The 20,134-nt window shown below is 41.6% G+C and overlaps 1 protein-coding gene across 2 annotated transcripts in view; it reads right to left on the bottom strand.

Annotated features, from left to right (window-relative positions):
• The window catches only part of TMEM121 (transmembrane protein 121), a 657,309-nt gene that overhangs the window by 136,077 nt on the left and 501,098 nt on the right, over positions 1-20,134 (bottom strand). The gene's annotated exons all lie outside the window — the stretch shown is intronic.

Raw genomic sequence — 20,134 nt, 5'->3', positions numbered from 1 at the left:
GGCTACCCTAGAAAGCTAGTAAAAAACTGCATGAAGAGGGCAAGATGGACACCCAGAGAAACACTCCTGGAACGCAAGAAGAAACCAGAGTTGAAACGCCAAGTGTGCGTCACCACCTTTTGCCCAAATGCCAATCAGTTAAAACGGGTCATTAGACAAAATTGGCACCTGGTAAAGAACCTGGATACCAGCCTAAAAGAACCCCCACTATTTGCTTTTAAGAAAGAGAATAGTGTAGCCAATCACATAGTGCGAGCAGCTATGCCAATTTAAACACAACCGACACTACGCCAAATGATGGGTATGCCCCCAGTGACAGGACACCATAAATGCGGGACTTGTCTCTGCTGTGAAACTACACTGGAAGGGTCATTGTTCCAGCACAATGGAATTTCATGGAAGCACGAGGCTTTCAGTAACTGCAAATCGAAATTTGTAGTATATGGTATAAAATGTCCTTGTGAACGCCTCTACATCGGCAAAACAAACCAAGAAGTAAGACAGCGCATTTCGCAACATAAATCAAGACCGAAAAGAAAAGTGGAAAATGCCCCCCTAGTATACCATTGGACAAGAATGCAACACCAAATCAGCAACTTAAGGTGGACAGTCTTATCCAAGGTTGAAAATGACCCCCGCGGAGGAGACTTGAACCTTAAACTTTCTAAAAAAGAGGCCTTCCTTATAGTCAAGTTCGATACTGCAATATCAGGCCTTAATGAACTGAGTGAAATCTACAAACTATAAGATCATTACTGCATCTAACTGGTAGTGTCCCTATTCATGTAATGTCCCGTGGTTTATGTCATGTTTATACCTTGACGTAGAGATCAGACTCTGTCTCCCATGGTTGGTGCACTTATGATCCACTCTATGCAGTGGACCCGTTCTCCACTTCCGTTTGTAAATAGTACTGATTTTTGTTCTGTAACATCTTTGGGTTTGCTTCAGATCCTGATACATCTCGAGCTTTCTCCAATCCCCACTACTCCGGGAGTTGTGTAAGTCCCTCCTCTATTTCTGACCGTCTCCGAGCGTGGTGATTACTTGACACTCCCCTTCTGGGTGGGACTTACAATCTGGCCCGCTATATAACTATACCTCCCTGATTCTGCTTCCCGACGCATGTGCGAGTGAATAGTGCCGATTAGAACGCCACCGGTCCGTGTGACCGCCGAAACTATAAGTAAGTCCTTAGACTATATTGAGTGTTAGTCTCAGCCGTCGTGCCCTTAGAGTCATAGATACTCTTGTTGTTTTCATAGATCATTACTAGACTACCGGCGAGTTGATGCCTGCCGCTCGATTGCGCAACTAAGTGAGGGTCACATTCTAACGCTGTACCCGCCTAGGTAAGAACTGGTTTCTCTTCGATTCTTGGCAGCATAATAATTTTTTCCAAGACTTTGTGCCTCACAGGGCTTCCCTTGTTTTGTTCTAGTGAGTTGGCTACAATGCCCCGCCTGCGCTGTCATTAGTTGAACCCCGTATGCACACACCGCATGTTTGTTGCACTCTGGTAAGACGACCCTGGGCTCTGTAACTAACCTCATTGTGGATTTTACACGTTTCAAACATGTGACGGTGAAATATTTCTTCCACTATAGTATGGATTTTTCCAACCCCTGCTGGTGGACTAGTGGATCTGTCTTCCGTTTGGGTACCCAAACTCTGAAGACTGGTAAGAATCGCCAACCTTGCCAAATTTAGATAGTACATCCATTAGTGCATCTTGTTGCACATTGATTTGTTCAATTTTATATGTTGCAGAATAGAAACGGTAGACTGAAACCTTGTGCCCTGTAACCCAACATATCGACAGTAGGGGTGAGACTCTTATGACATTTTTGATTCATTCACCTTAAAGCTAAGGTTGAACAACAGCTTACAATTTTACTTTTCCAAGCAGGCAGCCCTCTTCGCTGTGATGCTCAAAATAATCCCCTGACAGTTTGATCTGAATTGAAAACACCCTTCCAGTACTATACATTTTGAACAGGTGAGTATGATGACACACCGTGAGCGCAGTCTCGTTAGCTCTCTGTTTCAGCCCTTCTGACTTCCCCATGTATATCCTGATTAGGATTATTCTTTAAATTCCCAGGTTTAGGCTAAATCTTGAAAAAGCCTCTGCTCTCATTACACGTCTAGGACTCTCAACGTTTGGTAAGCCGATGTAGGGACTGTTGGATCGGTGGGCGGGTCTCTCTGTATGTTGTCCATAGTTGAACAAAATTTTTTGTCTAATATGCGTCACTCACGTTTGTCCCATTCCTTCACAGATACTACAATAGGCCCTGAAGAGAATCCCCGACGACTTCTGTGGGATTCGAAACGCGTAGGCCCTGCCACATTTGGTCTGCGCCAGCATCTAGGCTCCCAAGTAGTTGAGCCTTGAGCTTGAATGTGTACATTACCTTGCAGTAGTAACCACAAGGAGCTTTATTTTGTTTTATTAGAGACATAGGAATGCACTAAAGAAAAACTGTGTACTTCATTAGTATTGAAAAGACGTGCAGACCGTGGCCCCTTTCTCTAGTCACCTTGTATATATATTGTATTATATTCACTGTTCTTTTGACTGTGTGAATGTGTTTTGGTTGGTTGTGATATGTCTGTGATCCTGAATGTATGATTTTATGTAGAATTATACATCTATGTCCCACGTGTGTTTTTAGAAAAAAAAAATTCTGTACTGTGTATCAAAATTGTGTAATATATTTCTTCAAAAATGTTCAAATAAAAAAGCTATTGATTAGCAATTCCCATTCTCGAATTTCTGTTCTGGATTTGGATGAATATTGGTTATTGAAATCATTCACATCAGTATTGGCACTTCTGTTCTGTTTTATAATTACTGTGGCTCAGCCTTACTGATTAGAGCCAGCCTCTAGTTGTTTCTTGCTTCCAGAAGACATGCAGCAAAATGTTATCATAATATGGAGGTGCCCTTGGGAAACTCAATGCTATATAGGCATTTACCTTCACTGATGAAATAAAATGACTATAATATTATACACTTCAATGCTGGCTGTCAGTCAGCCAGATAACTTTATTCGATTTGACAGAGCAAATCATAAAAGAACAATGAAACAGGTGAAAATATAAAAACATTTCATAAAATTGCCATTCAAAATCATAAATCATAAATGAGCGTGAAGCACCCCCATGAAACAAAACAGCACACATTGGAATTCTCCAAAAACTGCAAATACAGTAAAGCTGGCTTAGCTTGCTTAGAATTCAAAGGCAAAAGAAGGGGCGGATGTACTTGTCGTAAATTCGCCCACCTAGGACAAACCAGAATAATATGCCAAGTGGCATGCGCAGCAATCATGTCACATATACTGATCATGGGGTCAGAGGGCTTATGCCATCCTCTTATAAGTTGACGGAACATATTTAGTGGAAATACGTTATCAATTTTCTATGAGCGATTTGTATATCCAATGTGTGGTATGGTTCTATAATACTCGGGAAGGACATGATTGTGTGGTGTTACAGCTACTTTTAGTCTGTGCACCTTTATCCCTTTCCTTTTTATTGTGCGCCAGAAAGGCCCCCTTGACCATGGCGATGTCTGCATTGGAAATAGACCCTGGATCACTATACAGTTGAGGTTGACCCAGATCACCCAACATAGACTTAATGTACCTGAACCATGGTATGTGTAAACAATGGTCCATGCAGAGACAGTCCCTTAAATCTTCCTATTCAGCTCTATGTCACTTTTTAGCCAGACTGAAAACCACAAAAGCTTAAGGTCTATGGACACTGGGTTGGTCCTTCCTCCCAAGATGAAAAGGGTCAGTTGGGGAGGTAAACGTTTCTCATTCTTGGCAGCCAAATTATGCAACTCCCTCCCCGTCTCGCTCCGACTTCAGCCCTCTCGTATCATCTTCAGGAAAGCTATCAAAACCTGGCTTTTCATACAATGCTAATGTCAGTGCAGCTTCCAGATCACTCTACTCAGCGCCAAGACGCCTCGACATAAGTGCGCTCTACAAATACCCTCAGTCAGTCAGTCAGGAGGCATTCTTATAAGATCCTCTATAAAACCAACACCCAGCTCCTCATGTACAGTCTCTGAAGGAACACTCTGGGGCATCCTTGAAATCCTCCTAAAACATTTCTTCTCTGCTGTTTGCATCAGGAAACAAGACTTACCCCCATATCTCCGTCCCAAATGATACAGTGGGCACACACTTTGCTTTATAAAGGAATAAAATAGACTTGACATGACTATAGCCTAAACGGCTGGAGAAAGCATCAATTCTGTGGGCTACCCTGTTAAGTGATTAAACGCGCACACTCATCGAGGAGCTCCAACTCAATTTATGATCTATCAAAATGCCAAGATAGCACAATTTGTCCACTTTGCCAATATGATGATCCTTAATTATGTATGACCTAGTTTTAGCTTTTTTCGGGCCTCGGGTCATCATGAATGATTTAGCATAATTAATTTTTAGCCCTAGGTCATCCATCAAATCATAAAAATGATCTAATAAAAGCTGTAAACTGTTCTTCCGCACACAGCAAAGCTGGTACCAGTTTTCTTTCCCACCGTAGGTACATGTGTTCCAGAACCACTCAATAAAAACGGCTCTAGTCGGTTAATATATAGAATAAAAAGCATCGGAGACAATATGCAACCATGTTGAACTCCCCTACCTAGTTTAACGTGGATTGTGCATTGTCCCATGGACCTTATCTAACAGAGCCTTGAAGCCCCAATAGCAAATTATGCAAAAATCCTATGAGGACGTTGTCCACCCCCATGTCCCTCTGCGCAGCCCACAGTTTTCATCTAACCACTGTATCAAATGCTAAGCTGAGGTCTGTGAAGGCCAGATGAATGCCCTCCCTCCATCAACAGTATATTTGCTAATTAGTAAAAATAAATTTAGGTTGTGTTCCACTGTGTCTCGTTCTGCTCTAAAGCAGTATTGAGTTTCAGATAAAATGTCTTGATTATCTGCCCATTCCTATTAATATGATGAGCAAGACACAGCCCGCTACTTTCACTTCGGTGTCTATCAATGACATCATTTGATAGCGCGCTGGGTCTGCTTGATTCACCGTTTTAATAATAGGGATAATTACTGATTGTTTCCATGAATTAGTAATTAGACTATGTGCAACTCTGTTAAGGTGCAAGGTGATTATTGGGGCCCAGAGGTCAATGCATGATTTAAAAATATCCTCTGGGACACCATCCGGTGCGGGAGCTTTCCCGGCTAGTAGCGCATTATGCCTTCCCTTACTTCAGCCAGCTCAAAATGTAATGTATGCTCTCTGTCATTAGGTCCCGTTCAAAAGGTGTCACCAACTTCCATTGATATTTTCAAAGTGGTCAACCAACTTTTGACCTAGAATAGTCTGGCTGAGACCTGGTACTGGAATCGCATTGAAAAGTCGCTACTTGCCAAAAAGCAGAACTATCTCACTACAAGCTTAAGTTCTTCTCAAGCTTCTGTTTTGAGAGCACCCAACCTGTTCCTACACGCCAATGCAGATAGCCCTCTGGCCTCCTTAACTGCTTCTTTAGACCTAGGTTTCAGATGGAGGGCCAATTTAAGTTCTTTATACGCCTTGGTAAAGCTCTTGTCGAACCATTTCGCATCACCTCCATAAGATATTTCTGGTCAGAGCACTCTTTACCACATTGCAAATATGAGAAAAGGAATTCATAAAGACTTGGTCAGGAGAGTCTACTTGCAGACGTACTTCAAAATCCCTTTTACATCTCAACACCAAATTCTGCAAAAACTTATCAGGAATAACCTTAGCCCAGCATCTTACATGCTGCTTAGGGAGCAGGGTTTCTTTATATGTACTAATGCTCTTATCCTTAAAATCATACCAGCCAACTCAGCTATAAGAGGATTATGAACACAAAAAATATTCCATACTGCTTTAAACTTAATAAGGGAGAGGCATGAACAAGCAGATACAAAGATAACATCAATAGTTTAGTTAATACCTCAACCCTTAAATATAGGAACTATGTCTGAGGAATCATAGTCTTCTTTTGTCAAAAGATTGATATCAAATTCTGCTAACATATTATTTAAATTATCCCCCTGATGAGTATGGTTAAAATGAATCTGCTGACATTGTGTTCTATTTGACTTACATGGCGCACATGCATGTAAACTAAAATCACCTATTACATCAATTATGGGTGACAACGACCAAGCTAAAAATGTCACTTCCCAAAGATTCCTTAACTCTGCTTCCAGTTCTACTTAAGTCAGTGGTAAGTTATAAATATTTATTACCAACACTCTCACTCTATATGGGACTTCATGTATTTTGTATGTTTTGCTGCTATCTTAAACGAGAGTTTTGCACTTGGGCACTTTACTTGATTCTGCTATATAGCAATATATCTGAAAGTTGGTGATGTCTTGGGAAATAATGCATTTGTGCACACTGCCATGCAAGTATTGCTGCTGTTGCTAATGAAATGGAAAACATAACAACGTTTTTATCTTATTTTTAATGTTATTTTATCATCATGACCATGTACGTGATTATGTGTGTACTTTTATGGATAATGAAGATTATTGACTATTGACTATTGACTATTGACTATATGGGAAGGATAGGAGAACATTCAATACGTTTCTTGAAATAAAGGGGACCAGTTCCAAATCACATTCCTGCCCTAGGCTCAGAAATGTTTTCAGTCCCCCTTTTGCACATCTGTGAGGGGAAACTTTGGCTTTAAACCCAAATGCTGTATACCCATCTAAATAGAAAGCACGTCAGGATTCCAAGGCACACTATTCCGCAGGTCTAGCTAAACTCAATGCCCTGGGCATCAGCCAACAGGGTTATTATCCCTGCTGCATTCCAACTGATTACACCCAATTTATTCTGTGACAGTCCAGGGGTCCCCCATAGTGACCTGCCACTACTTAAATAATTAATTCCTACTGCAGATTTTAGGGTTCACACTTTCTCCTATATCCGTACTGGGAGCACCAACCTTCCCCTGAAAAGTCAGCCTACATCTGCTAAACCTCAAACCGGTTACGGGTAGGATTGTTGAACAGACTGTGTCGACCCAACTATTTCGCAGTCTTATTAAGTAATTCTTTGTGTGTCTCCTTTTGAACTTTTTTTCAGACCAAGAACCCTCGTGAAGATTATAACATATGGGCAGGGGGTAAGCCTATAACTAGTTGATGTTCCTCCTCCATACCCCCTCCTCCAGCATTATCCCTTTGGCTTCTCCCTCGCAGGTTATTAGAAGGTTCCCCTCATCCTGACCTCCATTGCAACCGACAGCATCGATTTCTTGGATTGGGTCACTGGTTTGGGTTGGCCTAATATTAGGGCCACAATTGATCAGCCTGGTAAGGGGTGTGTAATAGAGGTAGGTAATTGGCTGAACCACGGCATTTCGAGATTGCAAGCCTGAACTGCTGGACTTTCCTGCATCAACCCTTTCTGCCAGAGCAACTGTCCAGCTCTGGAGCTTCCCTTATCTTCTTAATAGCACAATCTATAGAATCGAATGCCGAAAAGTATTGGCATCAATTCAGCCCACAAGTGTTCAGTCCCTTTAGCCAAAACCTCGTTAACCTGGCTTCTTATGTCCCATTTCGCCTGATTCTCCTTATCTACCTCACACTCCTCTGTCAGCCTCGGATAAGCCACCTAGGTCATAATTCAGCCACTTTCCCTCACAGGGGGGCTGAGAGTGCCGGGACACCCTTTTATTTACGGTGCATCTGGATGAGCACTTACTGTGTTTGGCCTCCATCAGAGGTTGAGGGCTCTCAGGTGGGCAGACACTTGGTGCCAAAATCAGAATCTCTGATGGATCAGAGAGGCCAAAAGTGATTGATCAGGGTCATTCAGCAGAGTATCTCAAGAGGGCAAGAAAATTACTATTAAAGCTCGACCCAACCGTTGCTGTAAGTGACAGCCTCCTTTCTGTATGTTCAATGTAATTGTTAATCACAGCCCTAGCTCTTTGTAACATTTTATCAAGTGAGGTGGGTACGGGGGGGTATCACCTCATTTGGTCCCCTTCCCAATTTCCTCTTGCCCATAAGTCCAGTCTTTTCCACGCTCTTTGCTAAAATGGTCAGAGACAAACAACAACTCTCGCAAGAAAATCAGCACGCCAAGAGGGGTCTCCCAGCCAGTCTCCTCTGGTCTCTGACTGGTTCAGATGGACCCACTCTTGACCATGGCTTTGCCTGGGAAAGCCTGTGCACATCTCGCACTGCGGGACCTGGGCTGGCCTCCTCCTCAGCCCTGCAGAATCCTGGGACACTGACTCCCTTTACTGCTGGGACACTGACTCCCTTTGACAACTTCCCTCGCTGCGGGACATGGTGTGGAACTTTATAGTGATAGCAGTGATGCACTGATATTGATAGCACGAGTAAGAGGCACCATTTCCTGAGTTTATTCGTAAGCACTGGTTTCAAAATGAACACATTAGTGATATCACCAAAGGAGCAAACTTCCATTTAAGCTTGCTAAGGAAAATAAAACCGTTACTTCCCCACAACAACCTTAAGACCGCAGTCCAAGCATTAGTGATCTCTAAGCTGGATTATGGTAGTGCAACCCTTTGTGGACTTCAGAGAGTGAAGATGGCTCCACTTAAGGCCTCTGTCAATTCCGCTGCAAGGCTCCTTACAGTCTTCAAACGTTATCATCATATCTCGCCCGAGTTAAAAGCTCCTAATTGGCTGCCGTATGAAGCAAGGATACATCTGATAATTGCCTGCCTGACCCACAAAGGTCTACACTTCAACACCCCACTATATCTTGCACAAAATATGAGCTCTCAGGAGACTCCAGATTCTCTAGAGGCTCCAGCACCTTACTACTTAAACCACAGAAATTCCATAAAAAGAAAACTTACAATCGAGCATTCTCAGGTATTGCACCTAGAATTTGGAACTTCTTACCACCAGAAATAAGACTGAATAATTCCGCAGCTTCCTTCAAAAGGGAAGTCAAACAGATTCTGATGAAGAAATTATTGGGCTTGCACCCTAGCCCACCTGAGAACGTGCTACATTAGTAGGGGTGGGCGGAATTTGCGTAGTCGTGCTACGCAAAGCTCCGCGAAATGGTAAAAAATCTGCGAGCACGCAGAGTTCCGTGAACCTGCGGAATTGCTTGTTCCGCCTGTTCGCAATGCTTTTTTCCTGTTCACTAATGCTGTTTGCGTGCTCGTGGGGGAAATATCTTGCAAACACGCATTTTGAAAGTGCAAAAATGCAAAACGTTCCGTGTAGCCGCGGATCGTGGAATTTTTGGCAATTCCGCATTCTCCCCGGAACGCAAAATTTCCAAAATTCGGCAAATTCCGCAAGTGGAATTAACCCCTCAGGCCTATATATTACCCTTGTCTCGAGTGAACTGCAAAGATTGGTATTATCTGTTTTGCCCTGTCCTGTTCGGTTGTGATATTAATTATTGCTCCCTTTTTAAGAAAGTCAAAGGGTTCCCCTGAAGAAATCACTGTTCAGACCTTCAGTCTTAACCAAGAATTTGCTCTCTTACGCGTCTTTTTTTTTTTTTTTTTAAATGTTTTACTGTTGTGACCAATGTCCTTTTCTGGTCCTTTCTGCGCTACTGTTGTATATTTCTTGTACTCTTGTAACTATCCTTCTCTAAAGGGCTCTGATACCCCCTGTGGTCTTGTCCGTGCTATATACAACTCTTTAAATAAAAATAAATACAATGTACTTATTACAAATCCAGTGTTGATTGCACCGCAGGTGGAAATATATATACTAATACATTTTTGTACTTGAAAGAGTGGTTAAATGAACATGCATGTTTTCAAATTAGGGGTGACATATACGCAAAATATTGAGGAATATATGATTTAGTTTGTACTTTTGGATAAGGCATTACAATGGTGACTTACTAAGACATATGTTGTTTATAGTGATTGAATATGTAACTATAGAAGGGGACCTTGCGAACACACACAAGGCAGGCACTATAAGGTAAGCTGAGGGATCTGTGCAGGCTGCTGTTGGGTGGTTAGTCTTTTGGCATGCACTAGTAATACAGCTTTAATAAAGATTGTAGGAATTGAATTGCCATATACCGGAGTATTTGGACATTATACACAGCCTTGCAGGGACACTGGATTAGGTGAGCTCTTGTACGAAGACCGTTGGACTATGTAATTTGTAACCTATTACACTGTTTGAGTGAATCTAAACTTGCATCTTCTGTGGTAATAAGTTTGGTCATTAGCACTTGTGCCTAATTTTGTTCAAGCAGAATACGTGACGAGTACTATCTGTCTTGATAGATCACGCCAACAATTTCTGTACACATGGTGATAGGGTCAGTGTTACCCATGTGATGGCTCTCTGACCACACATTATTTAGGTACTTTTCCCTAAAACATGTATGTTTGTCATTATAGCCCAGAGAAAGTCTGCTGCCAAATCGGCTGCAAAGACAAAAGATATGATGCCAGTGAACTGAAGGCAGTGAACTGAGAAATGCTTTTTTTTTTAGAGTTTTATATAGCGCGAACTTGACCCGAATAGGGTATCAGAGTGCTTTACCTATCACCAGTTGCATTACATGACGGCACATTGAAACGAATAAAGGCTTTTGAAACAAAGAACTCAACGTTGATTCATTTTGAAGTGCTCAGATATCTTTAGTTTGTAAGGTAGTGTATGTTATAGTGAGGTGAATATGTCAGTAACGACATTAATGTTTTGAACTAGAAATTCACCAGTAATATTAGAGCTAACTATGACTTGCATCTCCTCCATGCACTGCTTAACACTTCGGATATTACATCATTCATGACATGTTCTATGACATCATTTGTGATATCAATGATGGCATTTCAAATGACATTTTAGATCACAACATTGATGACATCAATGATGACATCATCCAAGCCTCTTTCGTACGCATTACTCTATAAACTAGTATGACATTAGAGTACTGAAAGTAAGTAGCTCAGAATATTTTAAAGCATCATTAATGCCATCACAGATACAACTCCCTTAGCTGTAGCAAGCATGTATTATGTGCAACATTGACACTATACCATACAGTTCATGAGTAGCTTTGTTCACATTAACTATCAACCACAGATATATGGGAAACCCTCATTGCACATGGTGTTCAATATGTATACAGCTATTCAGAGAAAGCCAAGTTACTCAAGACACTCAAAGTCTGTTCCAAAAGTAATGCCCTACTACAGACAGCTTTTACCTGTATCAAACTTATATGAGTAGAAAAGTGGGTAGTGTAAACAGTGTTTACTCTATGGAGGGAGTTTATTCTGTACCACACTGTTTGCAGACAGTGAAGACCTCAAGAGAAATACACCATAGACTATTAAAAAGTATCTATGAAGAACAGTGCGCACTCTATGCAACACTTGTCACTTAAAATAAACAAGCTCTGTAGGTGCTAAAGATTATACTAGTTGCAGCCTTGATACCGTGGGGAAAACTCTGCAGAAAGACCATCTTTTGAATCACAAGAAGCACATGTGCATAGGTTAGTACCCAGTTCACGCAGTCTTCAATGTTATCTGGAAACTGTCAAGCTGAGACAATTCTGCCTACTAAGTCAAGGCAGCTTACAATGCTTAGTATGTTTTGCGTGGAAATTTTGCCTTGTTCATAACATTGTCTGCCAAAAACTGTGTGTGGAACATGCTGATCACGAGTAGTTAACACTCACCTGCAGACAGAGTTACCCTTCAATGCAAAGATTTATAACATGTTAAATACCTCTGCACACTTATGATGCATTAAGAGCAAATGTATTTTGTTAACATTTACACTCATTAACTGAACACAGGCTGCCAAAAGTTAGGTAGAAAAGTAATATGGTAGTTACCCGTCACTATGTAAACTATAAAACGAACTAACACACTCATTGGATGATGCCATCAGTGATGTCATGAGTGATGTCATAGAACATGTCATGTTTGATATAATATGTGAGGTCATAAACTCGCTTACAAAAGCCCTCCACAACATTGGACCAGTATACCTAAACGACTGCCGACCCTTCCACGCACCCAATAGACATATCCGATCAGCTGACCTCTCTCTGGTCACCATCCCACACATCTACATGACTAGAATGGGAGGGAAGTCCTTCTCCTACCTCGGAGCCAAGGCCTGGAACAACCTCCCCATCCGGCAACCCACCACACTGCCCCAGTTCAGGCAAGACCTCAAGACCAGGCTTTTCGGATGTCCCCAGCATGCTACGGAGTCGCCCTCCCCATAGCACCTTGAGACCCTCGCGGGTGAGTATCTGTGCTTTATAAACCCCTGATTGATTGATAAGAAGTGCACAGCAGGGGTACAAGTTATAGTTAGCTCTGATAAATCAAATTGGTAAAAATGTTGTCTTTTTTTTAGTTAATGTTGTCACTGACATATCCACTTTACTATAACGTTACTTTAACCTTTTATTTTTCAGTGAATTTGTAAGCAATGGTTGTTTTTACAGAATGACAGATCTTTTTATCAAATCTAATGATAGTGTTACTTTAACCTCGCTGTTTCAGTGCATTTCTATTTTTTTTGTTGAGGTAAAGTAATATTTTATTATCATATGTAAAGCCATACCCCGCCGCTCATGGCAGCTCGGCCCTGCAGCAAAACCCTCCCTCAGGCAGCAAACCCCACACTGCACTCGACCTTTGGACAGGAAGGAGCTGAAGTGAATATGCATTGAAAAGATTTGTGAAGATTTGTCTAACCACGTCAAAGTTAATAGCAGAGCTAACTATAACTTGCATACCCGCCGTGCACTGCTTATGACCTCACATATTATATATTATTATCCAAATTTGGCTTTCTAAAGGTCATCATGTGGTATTACATCCTTGGTAAAGGCATGCGTAGTGATGGTATGCATGGTAATATCGTAAAACCAATCCGATTAAGGAAAGCAATAGCGAATAAGCACATAAGCAAGTGAGCTCTCATATCCTCACCAATTAAGTCAATCAGATTAGATTTGGAGGTCATTATACCAATTTCAGGGAGATTAGTTGTGCCTATCTATCATAACAAAGATGAATAATAAAGCAATCATACAGTTTCCTGTGAGACTCGTTGGAACTGGGATGGCTACTTGCAGTTGATTATGATGTTTTTTGAGGGGGTGGGGTTGACAACAAATTTCCATTAGATAAACTCCAGTAACTCTTAGTTAGACTGATTGAAAAGAGTACATGCTAAGATGGTACTATGTAGGCTTTCTGAGACCCGCTATGTAAAGGGGATTACATGTACGTCTTCCATAAACATGTTTAGCAGACATATGTAATTTGAGTTGGCCTGTGATAAAATAAGTAAACCAATAGTAAACTGGTTAGGCATGGCATGCTGCACCAAGTGAACACATCTTATCTACATTGCAACAATTGATGAAGAAAGACCCAGACCTTCGACAAAAAATTGGACAATTGCAATTGTGGAACGTGAGCAATGTGGGTGCTTTTCTTAATGTGCCAGGGATTACATTACAACAGCCCTGATGTGTTCGCCAACCAAAATGTTCTCACATTCCCTGGACAAAGTGAAAGACTAACCAGTCCCATTCTCATGATGTAAATGTGACTGAGACACTGCAGGGAATACATTGTGATCACAGTGTGTCTCCGGGTTAAGTAGTGGCTTCCAGCCCATGTATCAGGTGTCTCATCTTAGTTTTGGAAAAGAAATTGTTGATAAACTTTGGTTATGGTCATTCGGCTAATAATAATGGAATCATCAACAGTAAAAGTAATAATAAAAGTAACCACAATAGTAACAGTAATAGTAAAATTAAAAATGTGGTGGTGCCCTACTCATGCTGCTGGAAGGCCATACACAAATGCTTATATCATCTTAATGATGATATCTTGTGTTTATTAAAGAACATAAAAGAGATATAAATAAGGTGGTTGTGGAAAGATAAATCAGGTATTCACATACCTCAGTTCTCAAGATAGTGCTGCATTTACATGCAAATCAGTGGGGCATGATGCCATCATATCTATTAGAGTTTTAGGGCCAGCATTTCTTTTAAACTGAGCTTATAAATTCTTGTGTATTGCACGTATGCAAGTCTTCCCTTGCCTTCACTAAATAGGGAGGGGGTAAAGTAAGGTAAGGTTAGATGAGCTAAAACGACAAATGCTAAAGTCTGCACTTATGCTTTGTGTAATGCTGAACCACCGATGTTTCTGTTTTGTGATTATTAGAAATGGGGGGCACTAGTTGGCACAGCTAGGTACCGTTGACCAAATAGGGGCCCTTGCTTCTAGAACAGTGTAACGGGGAAACACACTGTAGATAACCCCTGCTCACCCCCTCGGTAGCTTTGTACGAGCAGACAGGCTTATCCCCAAGGCATTGTGTAAATTATTTGCACCAACATCCACAGTAACACAGTAAAACACCACAAATGGATACCACACAGGTTGTTATAAAACATAGTTATCTTTATATAAGTTAGGCAAGACCAAAACGACAAAATTCCACATACACAATTAGCTCTTCTTTAGAAATGTCTTTGGTAACGTTCTTTTTAAGAAAAAGACAATAAACTTGTAGATGAGCTACTCCTTTAAAACGATGTAAAAACAGTTCCAAACGTATGAAAGGTTACTTTGAAAAAGGCTGTTTGCTTTAAGGCGTGCTGTTCTGAATATTAGGCACTTGTCCTTGGTGCACGGGCCCCTCTTACCCTTTGATCGGTTTTAGGCAAATTACTGACTCCGTGGTCAGTTGCGGTAAAAGGGTGCCCCCAACTGTGTTGTCACTAAGCACTGATCAACTATGGACACAAAACCTCTAATCTGACCTATTAGTCTTTCAAGAGAGAATTAATCAAAACCTTTTAACAGGGATGCAACATCAATAAAAGATATTCAAATAGACATAATATTCTTTAGTGTTTCATTTATTTTCATTTTCAAAATTTAGGATAGAAAAAACGTTTTTTAACATTATTTGATATTTTTTAACATAAGACAAATAAATAGTTCAGTACTAGAAAATCATTGTTTATAGTCAAATGAATTATTTTGAACCCCACATAAGAACCGAACAGTGCTGCCTATCTTTCTATCACTCATACTACATCATTCACTCAAGTTACATACATACTCTTATTAGTGGCTAAATACAATAAAAAACAACAGAAAACAACAATACATCTGAGAACCTCATTTGATCTTTTATCATTAAATATCCATATCTTTTTCTCTTGCTGAGTTCAATTTATATGTTGTTTTTCCATTTAGTTCTTCTTCTTTTTATGTTTCTTTATGCAAGGGTCCCAGATGTATAGGGCCTACGTATGTTTCGGTGATCTATATAATTTGCATCACCTTCTTCAGGGCCAGAAAAGTACATACACATACATGTAATAAAAATGGGGGGGGGGGGTTCTTCACATTTGATAAAGTGAAAGAGGCGGTTTGCAAAATGTGATTCGCAGAAAGGCGATCTCATATGTATATAGCTCTAGACCAAGTCCTGTTAGTTGTTTTAGATCGTGTCTGTATAACAGCATGCAATCATCACTTTTAAGTCTGGTGGGGAGCAGGGTGGATATATGGTCAAAGTTCTCATATACAGACTAAGTCCTTAAAACACTTAAAAAAATTATAAGTGCTTAATGTCCTTCTTCTTCAAATAGTCGTAAGACTAGGTATAGCTTTGCTTAGTTTGTATTATCCTGTGCCATAATTCCAGTGCGACTTGTAAAAACCGAACTGCTCCCTCGAACATCTCTGCACTGATGACTCCGTTCTCAGATTTGGTAAAAGTATGCCCCCACTGCGTTTACAACAGAAATGCTGACTCCGTTGTCAGATTTGGCAAAAATATGCTCCCACTGCGTTTACAACAGAAATGCTGACTCCGTTGTCAGCCACTATGTGAGAATGCCCCCAGCTGCTCTCTGAGCCCACAGGAATGAGGTAAAGTAAGGCCCTCCGGTATCGGAGCAGTTCTCAACCCGCCCCAGGCAGTGCCACTCGCAGCCATTCAGATTACACTCTGAACGTTACCAGGGGAGGTTGGTTTCTTCCTCTCTCATGCTCGCTGACGACATCCGGCTGGAGAGTCCTGAATGCTAGGCAAAGCATAGCACCGGTGTGGATCCCAGCGGGCCAGCGGCAGTGAAAACACACAGCACTCTGGGGCAAAGCAGACTCCCTACATGTCTTCGGCTGCGTGCACACCACATTAAAGAGACGATCCTGGGGGCAGATCACGGGCAGGCAATGCGTGTCCCACGAAGGGCACCAGCATCGTCCTGACACACACAGCTGTTGTAGAGGCGGTATAAAAAAACTAAGCACTGTTCAGTAAGTGTGAGCCTCACGATATTTGAAAACTCTTTATATCCCTGTGTGTCAGCAACAGGAGGCCAGCTCTCCTCAGGCCCTTGGAGACTTGTTCTTCTTTCAGGACACAACACACAGCAAAGTCCTTCTTGTAAGCAGGGGGGACACATCACACAGCACAGTCCCTTGACCTCTCCTTAGTAGAAACAGCAAAGTGCAGGCCAGCCCCAGACACACAGCAAGGGCAGTCCTCCTCAGTCTCTACAGCTGATCTTCCTTGGCATAGGTTCCTCTTGAACACGAAGTAGTCTGATTTACAGGGGTTTCAGTTCCTACATTTATACCCAAAATGTCTTTGTTCTTTATGTGTAAGGGGGTCCTGGAACAAGTCCAAACCAGTTCTGCGTGCACTATGCCAGTGCACAACTTCTTCCTTTGTGAAGGTAGGCCAGGGTCTTCAGACGCACCGCAGGAGGTGGAGCACGTCTTTTGTGGAAAGCAAGCACAGCCCTAGTCAGGGACAGATACTACTAATCCCACCACTCCAAATGCAGATTGGCCTATTCAGCTCAGGCTGACTCATCCAGCCTCCTGGAGCCACTCCAGTCCCTGTCACCCCAAAACCAGACAGCCAATCCACAACCAGGCAGAGGCACACAGAAAGATTGAACAAGAAAATAGCCACTTTCTAAAAGTGCTGTTTTCAAATACAGAATTTAAAATCCATCTTTACTAAAAGACGTGTTATCAAATTCTGAGTTCAGGGATACCAGACTCCAATTTTCTATCTCACTCCTATGGGAAGATATGCAGGTAAACATGTTACACAGCTTTCCCCATTCTGTCCTATAGGCAAGATAGCGTTTCAATAGTGACAAACTAAATTGGCAGTATTTCACTATCAGAACATGGTACACACATCAATAGATGTCCTACCGTTCACGTACACTGCACCCTGCTCAGGAGGGTACTTTGGCCCTGCTATAAAGGTGTCCTACGTGCACAGAAAGGGATGGGTATGTCCTGGCAAGTGGGTGCACTTGTTTGGGTGACATGGCAGTTAACAAATTGCGTGCAGGCACTGTGGTGGCAGGCCTGAGACCTCTTTTTAGGGCTACTCATGTGGGGGGCAAAATCAGTACTGCAGGCCCACTTGTAGCATTTGACTTACCTGCCCTGGCACACTTAGGGCACTTTACTGGGGACCTACTAGCAAATCAAATATGCCAATCAGGGAGAACCAATCATATTCACAATTTACACAGGGGGCACTTGCACTTTGACACTGATCAGCAGAGGCAAAGTGCCCAAAGCATCTAAGCCAGCAAAAACGAAATCCAGCATACCATCAAAAACACAGGGGTCGAGGCAAAAAGTTAGGGAAAACCATGTCAAGGATGCCAGGTCTAACAGTGATGTGTTTATGAATTCAGGGAGTTTCTGGCAAAATGTTCGAGTAATTGATCTCCTGGGTTCTTTGGAATTCCTGGTGTGCAAGTCTGCTATTAAAACTACTTCAGTATATGTGGTGGGGGGAAGGAAGGTGAATGAAAGGTAAGGTATGTCAATGTGAGGTAAGTTATTCCAGCACTCAGCACAAATTCTATTTGGTGCGCATGGTTCGTGATTTGATTTCATTATTTTATGCAGTTTCCAGCAAGCGTATGTGACTTCTAGGAAATTCTAATGGTCGAATTGGAACTGGCATCCAATTTCTCATCCCTGCTGAATATTTGTTATAGGTTCTTGTTCCAAGGCTTGATGTTACGTAATCACCATGAGTACTATGTCGGTAGCTATGGATTCAGTCATATCACTATTAAATGTACTATTTAATTACCAGGATTCACAACAAGATGTTTTGCATGAGGAAAGTTGTTCTTCTATGTCCTCTCATTAATCTTAAGTGCTTGCTTCATAAACTCAGTCTGTACATCTTCAATAGTACATTGTTCTATTCACTTGTTTACAAATAATCTTCAGGTTCCATTGCCATGCTAAAAGCTATTAAATGTTTCATGGTGCCAAGCATTTGCTCCTTGATGTTCACATTTTCTGTGCAAAATATCTTCCACTGACAAAGAGTTTTTGTAAGTCTGAAGGTCATAGTGACTGATGAAGATGTCTATTGATTTTTCTAAAGACTCTCTGATGGCAGGTAGACCTTTATAAATAAAAAGGTTGCTCTGTAATTTTCCCTTGAGTTGTGTTTCTTCATCATGGTGGGCAGAAGTAAGTTTCCATTCATTTTATAGCAACTGAGGAAGCGAAGACTCTTGCATAATTGCACTTCAATGATTTTTATGTGATTAAATTGAAAGGAACTAAGATTGCACAAGAAGTGAGTTTTATTTGTTTATATTCGTTGAATAAAATATGTATCGGGTAAAGGCAGGTTTTAGTAATTTACTGGAGGAATGGGATCAGTAAAGATGTGTACTTTTATTTTATCACACCATCACGAATAATGTTGAAATTAAATGTGTTGCATCCTGTTCAATGTTGTTAATAACCACTGCCACACATTTGTATTCAGTGCAAAGTAAGCAATTATAGTATAAATATTTCTACTACAGAATTATGAGGCGTCCTCTGTGTTCATGTTTGTGGGCATCTGGGAGCACAAATAGCCAGGACGTTGGGTTGCCTGGTAATTGATGTTGAATTGTGTGAATGAACAGTGTTCGTGGTAAGTGTTCATGGTAATAACTTACAGAAATAAAACGCAAACTGCAGCGAGTAAAAAAACTCAGCCGCGAGACTACTCTGCCGAGTTCCCAAAACGGTTTCTACGTCCAGGTCTTTGACCGATCTCCACTGGCTTTCAGTGGAGAATCGAGTCAAGTTCAAAGCCCTCACGTACATGTACCGCATTAAGCATGCTAAGGCCCCCGACTACGTACAACGGCTGACCGCCCCTTATGTCCCCTCCCGCACTCTCAGATCCTCTACACAAGAAAAATTCAGAGTGCCGAGAGTTAGACTGTCTCCTATGGGAGGGCTTTCTTTCTCCTACCGTGGCCCCATTTTGTGGAATGCAATTCCATTGTCCCTCCGCTTACAATCTGATTTTCTGTCTTACCGCAGATCCCTTAAAACTTGGCTCTTCAGCCAATAGGCCCTTCTTCCCTCCGTTGTTCTCTGTCGGCGCCGGGAAGCCCCTTGGGGTAGCTGCACGCTGTTATATACATTTAAATAAATAAATAACTTACATCCAGGAGTCCTCTGAATGATTGCCTCCACTTCCGGAACACATTTGTTAGTTGTTTTATTTTATGTGGATTCTTTCACATTTTTGGGATTGTTCATTGCCCTACTTTCTTAGAAGGTGCAATTTTCTCTCATTTCTGCTACTAGGTTTTATGATAGTTTTTTTATTATGGGACAGTTCTTTAATGGCACACCCAATTCAATGACAACAAAAGCATGTTTACAGTTTTGGATTTTAGCCAAAGTTGAAGGGGCATGGTGGCAATCACAAACAAAGGATGGTGGGGAAGGTAGAGGGAGTGTGGGCAGGGGAGGGGCTGTGTGGGGAGGTTTTAATAATAATTTTTTAAAAATTGAACTTATCTTAAGCTGCCGGCTGTCTCCTTTGTTGCGCCTCCGTGAGCTCTTCCTGGTCCCAGGCTCCCAGCATACACTGAGACAAGACTTCTTGTGCAACCCCCACGTCCTCTCAATGAGAGCAGCCGGGAGTATTGGCTTCAGTGGGCTAAAAAGACACTCTGCTCAGGACAGGGAGTCTGTGCAGTTTCTCGAGCCTGGCTGTACAATACAGCCATACTGGAGAAA

This window comes from Lissotriton helveticus, chromosome 9, assembly GCF_964261635.1.
Source record: "Lissotriton helveticus chromosome 9, aLisHel1.1, whole genome shotgun sequence".
NCBI lineage: Eukaryota > Metazoa > Chordata > Amphibia > Caudata > Salamandridae > Lissotriton > Lissotriton helveticus.
This window is presented reverse-complemented; position numbering and strand designations above follow the sequence as displayed.